At 39.2% G+C, this 6332-nt stretch overlaps 1 protein-coding gene across 3 annotated transcripts in view; it reads left to right on the top strand.

Moving 5' to 3' along the window:
- The window catches only part of Magi2 (membrane associated guanylate kinase, WW and PDZ domain containing 2), a 1345877-nt gene that overhangs the window by 1173602 nt on the left and 165943 nt on the right, over nt 1-6332 (top strand). The window lies entirely within an intron of this gene.

The following is a 6332-nucleotide window of genomic DNA, read 5'->3' as shown; positions in this document are numbered from 1 at the left end:
TAGATAGATAGATAGATAGATAGATAGATAGATAGATAGATAGATAGATAGATAGATGATATATAGATACTAAGACAGAGATAGAAATGAAAATAATGAAATAAAAAAGAAAAGGCTCTGACGTGGCATTATGAGACAAGCAACCTCCAAGGCTGTCATTCAGTTAGTTTTCAGTTTCCCATCTACCACTGGCCATTTGTCCCCTCCCCTCTTTAGAGTAGTTTAGCTCCCAGGTGAAATTCTGTTGGAGTAAGCTAAATTTTCCTTTGCAAGTGATTATCACTTGGAGATGGCTTCTGGGTTAGGGATGGGACATAAGTGCAGTTCTTCAGCTCTAGGACCCTATCCAGTGCAGACCCACACAGGCCCTGTGCATGCTGCCTCAGGCTCTGTGAGCTCACATGTGCACTGATCCTTACTTATCAGGCCTTACATCCTTGGTGTCCTCATGCCCTCTGGCTCTTACACTGTTCCTGTCCCCGCTCCTATAGGGTTCTCTGAGCCTTCAGTGAGGAATTTGATGAGGGCTGATTGTTCCAATGTTTCTCCCTCTTGGCGCATTGTCCGGCTGTGGGTCTCTGTATATTTGTCCCCATCTGCTTCTCTGATTGGCTGAGCAAGGCACTGATCTATGAGTAGCAGAATATTATTAGGAGTCATTTGTATGACTGCACTTCTTTAGTAGAACATTAGCATCTGGTTCTGCCCTAGATCCCTGAGCTATCTGGTGTCAGGTTCTTGTTCACCCAGGTAGCATCAGTTATGGGTTCCATCTCATGGAGTAGGACTTAAGTCAAATCATATAGTACTCAGTTATGGACCACCATTGTACTAACATATCTTGAAGATAGGACACTACCGTAGGTTCAAGGTTTTATAGATGGAGTGATGTCTACAGTTTTTCTTTAGTAGTGTGCTAAGTACCTTCTGGTACCAAGAACACTAGTCTGTGGGGTGGAGCTCTAGGTAGGCACCAGCTCAACTTCTCTGTGTTCAATGAGTTGTTTAAGTGTTGTGTTCAATAAAAGGCCTTGCGATCAATTCGTGTTGAGCAACCCACACAGTTTTGTCAATAGCCTGGGCTATTTTGGGGTTCCCATGGGACCCCTTTGACCAACAATTAAATGTAACCCATTCCCAGTACTGAAAGCTTCATTTGGTGACAAGAGATGCCAGCTGTGGCTCTGTCTCCCCCATTATTCAGTGATTTCATTTATGTATGGATATTTTTAGGAAGCATCTATTGGATTAGGTTTTCATACCACCCCTCAAATAGCCCTTCATTTTAGCCATCTCTCCCCATGTCCCCTTTTCTATTCTTCTCCCTGCCTGATCCTGCCATTTCAGAAGCACCTCATCCATTCACAACTGTCTTTTCTATGTTCCTTTCTTTTTTTTAAACTTTTTTTATTGGATGTTTTATTTACATTTCATATGTTGTCCCCTTATCCCATCCCCCACCCACTCAGGAAACCCCATCCCCTCACCCCTCCTCCTTCTTCTCTGTGGATGTAACCCCTACCTACCCCCCCCACTCCCACCTCCCCACCCTCAAAATTCCCACCCCCCGGGGCGTCCAGCCTTCATGAGGTCAAGGATCTCTTCTTCCACCTACGCCCAGCAGGGCCCTCCACTCATACTTATTCAGCTGAAGCCCTGGATCCCTCCCTAAGTGCTCCCAGGCTGGTGGTTTAGACCCTGGGAGCTCTGGTTGGTTGGTATTGTTGCTCTCCTCATGGAGCCACAAACCCTTTCAGCTCCAATGGCCTTCACTCTGACTCCTCCATTGGGAACCCCATTATCAGTTCAATGGCTAGTTGTGAGCATCTGCCTCTGAATATGTCAGACTCTTGAAGACCTCTGAGGAGACATACATATTAGGCTCTTATCAGCATGCACTTCCTGACTTCCACATCAGCATCTAATTTTGGTGGCTGCACATGGGATGGATACTCAGATGGAATGGTCTTCAGATGGCCCCTCCTTCAGTTTCTGTCCCTCACTTTGTCTCCATATTTGCTCCCTTGAGTATTTTGTTGCTCCTTCTAAGAAGGACCGAATCACCCCCACTTGGTCTTCCTTCTTCATGAGCTTCATGTGGCTGTGAGTTGCATCTTGGGCATTTCAAGGTTCTGGACTAATATCCAATAATCAGTGAGTGAATACCATGTGTGTTCTTTTGTGATTGGCTTACCTCACTCAGGATGATGATTTCTAGTTCTATCCATTTACCTAGGAAACTCTCGAATTCATTGTTTTTAATAGCTGAATAATACTCCATTATGTAAATATACCACATTTTTTTAATCCATTCCTCAGTTGAAGGACATCTGGGTTCTTTCCAGCTCCTGGCTATTATAAATAAGGCTGCTATGAACATAGTTGAGCATATGTCCTTGTTATATGTTCGAGCATCTTCTGGGTATATGCCTATGTTCCTTTCTTAGGGAGATCTGTCTCCCCCTAGTTCCTTACTCTACACCTAAACCTGTGGTTCTATAAATAGTAGTGTGTTCATTATTGATTTAACAACTAATATCCACATGTAGGTGAGCACATGCCATATTTGTGTTTCTGGGTCTTGTTTACCTCACTCAGGTTGATTTTTTTCTAGTTCTACCCATTTACCTGTGAATTTCATGATCTCACATTTTTAATAGCTGAGTAATACTCTATTGTGTAAATATACCACATTTTTTAATCCATTTGTCTGTTGAAAGACATCTAGTTTGTTCCCAATTTCTGTGTATTATGAAGAGAGCAGCAATGAACATGATTGAGCAAGAGTCTCTGTCTCTGTGGTAGGATGAAGCATCCTTTGGGTATATGCCTAAAAGTTGCATACCTGACACTGAGGTACATCAATTCCCAACTTTCTGTGGAATTCCACACTAATTTCCATAGTAGGTGTACAGGTTTTCACTATCTCTTTAAGTGTTTCTCAGCCATTCAAGTTTCTTCTCTTGAGAATTCCCTGTTTATATCTGTTCCCTGTTTTTAATTGGGGTGTATATGTGATAGAGGGCTAGTATTGAAAATACATTTTAAAAGCTTAAAACAAAAACCAAACCCCATATATCAACAAACAAAAAGACTAAACAATGTCTGTGTTTGAAGAAACTGAGGTTGCAAGACTCTTGTCTTGTTTTCTTGGAGTTTCCTGCCAAGGGACTTAGGATTCTCCTCACACAACTCCATTTCCATGTTTGTTCCCACAATTGCCACTTTCTCTTCTGTTAGGCTCAGTGTATCTAGCTTTATGTTGAGGTTTTTGATTCATTAGGAGTTGAGTTTTGTGTGGGGTGGTTAATACGGATCTATTTGCATTCTTTCACATGCAGCAGTCCAGTTTGACAAGTGCCATTTATTGAAGATGCTTTCTTTTTTTTCCAGTGTGTATAAATGGCTTATCAAAAAATCAGGTGTGGATTTATGTACAGGTCTTCAAATTGATTCCATTGATCAATATGTCTGTTTTTGTGTCAATACCCATGCAGTTTTTATTTCTATAAGTCTGTAGTACAGCTTGAAATCAGTACTTCTTTTATTACTCGCTGTTTTCATATGAGACTGAAAATTGATCTTTCAAGATCTGTAAAGAATTGTGTGATTTTGATGGAGTTGTATTGAATCTGTAGATTGCTTTTGGTAAGCTGGCCATTTTTACTATGTTAATCCTATTGATCCATGAGCATAGGAGATCTCTCCATCTTCTGATATTTTCTATTTCTTTCTTCAATGACTTGAAGTCTTGCACATGCTTGGCTAGATAATTTATATTTTTGAAGATATTATGAAGGATGTTGTTTCCCCAGTTTCTTTCTCTGTCTATTTGTCTTTTGTATCTAGGAAGGCTACTGATTTTGTGAGTTAATTTTGCATCCACCTACATTGCTGAAAGTATTTGTCAGAAGAAAAAATCTAATGCAATTTCCTAGTGGAATTTTAGGGTCACTTATGAATACTATTATATCATCTGCAAATAGAGAAATCTCAACTTTTTCCCTTCTAAGTTCTATCCCCTTGATCTCTTGCAGTTTTCTTATTACTCTAGCTAAGACTTCGAGTACTACATTGAAGTATGAAGAGAAGCAAGAACCTTGTCATGCTTCTGATTTTGGTGGAATTGCTTTTGAAGTTCTTCCCATTTAAGTTGACGTGGGACTTATTGTAAACTGCTGTTAATCTGTTGAGATGTCCCTTATGTCCCTAATCTCTCCATGACGTCCATCATAAAGAGACACTGCATTTTGTCCAAGGCATTTTCCGCATCTAATGAGATGATAATATATATGTTTCTTTTCTTTCAGTCTGTTTATATGATTTATGTATGTTGAACCATCCCTGCATCTCTGGAATGAAGTCCACTTGATCATGGTGGATGATCTTTTTGATGTGTTCTTGAATTTATTTTACAAGTACTTTATTGAGAATTTTTTGCATCTATGTTCATGAGGGAAAGTAGTCTGTAATTTTCTTTTATTTTAATTTTTGTTGGGTTTTTGTGTGTTAAGTACCAGGGTTTCTGTGGCCTCATAAGACAAATTGGACAATGTTTCTTCTGTTTCTATTTTTGTGAAATAATACACATAGTATTGGTGTTAACTTTCCTTTAAGAGTGTTGGTGTTAACTCTCCTTTAAACATCTGACATCATTCTGCACTAAAACCAGTAGGCTTCCATATGATTTTTTTTTTAATCTTTGGCGTTATCTCCCCCTCATTCAGTTTCCCTCTTGTAGATGTCTTCCCTGTTTTCTTCTTTCCTGTTTTATAATTCCTGTTTAATCCTTTATCATTGATGCATAAAACTCTCAGACTTTGGCTTTTTATACTACAAAGTATTGATATTCTTCATTTTCTTTGTTAGTATTTCTGGTGTGCCATAAACCCAGATAGCTTTCTCTCTTTGCCCTAGTCTTGTTTAGAACACAAATCGAAAGCCTCAGTTGGGTCTGGAGAGGCAGCTCAGCCATTGAGAGCACTTGCTGCTCTTCCAAGGGACCAAGTTTGGTTCCTAAAGGAAATCCTCTCTAATTGATTTTAATTTTCTTCAGGCACACATTGAACCTCACTCACACTACCCTTCCTGTCCATCTCTGTTTGAGGCTATTTGTCTTTCTCACTTATTTTGAATCTTTTTATTGTGCAGCTGATTTTTATCAAAAGAATGTTCAGGCTTATCTTTTGTGATACTCGCTAAGATTTCTCAACATGGTTAGATTATTCTCTTTATTAAAATCCAAGCCAGGGAAGCAATTACATTTGAAAACAGTTTTATGGTTTTTATTTTTTAATATTATATGTAACATACAAAAAAATCATTTTAACTTACTACAAAGAAAACCTCACCACATAAAATTTGATATATGCTATGTAAAATTTATATATAAATTATAAACATATGAAAGTATACTTTTCCAGATCAAAATGGCAGGCAATATGAGATTTTTTTTTACCCTGAACACTGAATGAATTTGCTTTGCTGAATTGAATATTGCCAGCAGTGTTTAATCCCTTATTCCTTAAGGGAAAGGTCTTTTCTTAGCCTAGGTCAATTTCATTAAGAGAAAGTGTCATTTTACCTACATCAAATAGCTTAAACAACTTGACTACTGGAGCTTAAGCCATTTAATGAATTTTAAAACACACACACACAAACACATGCATGCATGCATGCACACACACGCACACGTGCACTCATAACACATACACACATGCATACACATGCACATTCACACACACACACGTGCACACACATACACACACACATTCGTCAAAACGAGAGAAGGGTAAGCAACACTAAACTGGTTTTAGTGAGAGCTTGCATTTACTAAAGGCAGATTTTGGGGTTGGGGGAGCTTATAGATTGGTCTGTTTGTCAGGCTGAGAGAAAAATGAAAAAGGAAGGATTAGCTCTATTAGTACCATTTTTCTCTCCCAGATTAGTTCTAACTGGAAATTCTCAAAGCCTTCAGTACTTCTGTCCCCTTTGGGACTCCTTTTACAAATAGTTTCCTGTATTTGAGAGCTTCTAATACTTTGGAACTGTGAGGGAGGCTGTCCTCTGAGGGACTCTGATGGTGACACAAGAGTGATGGGGCTTGGCTCAGGTGGTAGAGTGCTTGACACCAGCATTGAGGAATCATGGAAATAGAGTCATCCCTAGCGCTAAAGAAGACAAGCTGGATGTTACATGCCTGAGTCCCAGCACCCAGAAGGTGGAGACAGGAAAATAAGTTAAGGCTGACCTGGGATAACCGAGTTTCTGTTAAAATATACATGGATAGATAGATAGATAGATAGATAGATAGATAGATAGATAGATAGATA

This window comes from Grammomys surdaster, unplaced genomic scaffold (assembly GCF_004785775.1).
Source record: "Grammomys surdaster isolate TR1022 unplaced genomic scaffold, NIH_TR_1.0 325, whole genome shotgun sequence".
NCBI classification, from domain to species: domain Eukaryota; kingdom Metazoa; phylum Chordata; class Mammalia; order Rodentia; family Muridae; genus Grammomys; species Grammomys surdaster.
The sequence above is the reverse complement of the archived record's forward strand: the minus strand, read 5'-3'. Positions and strand labels throughout refer to the sequence as shown.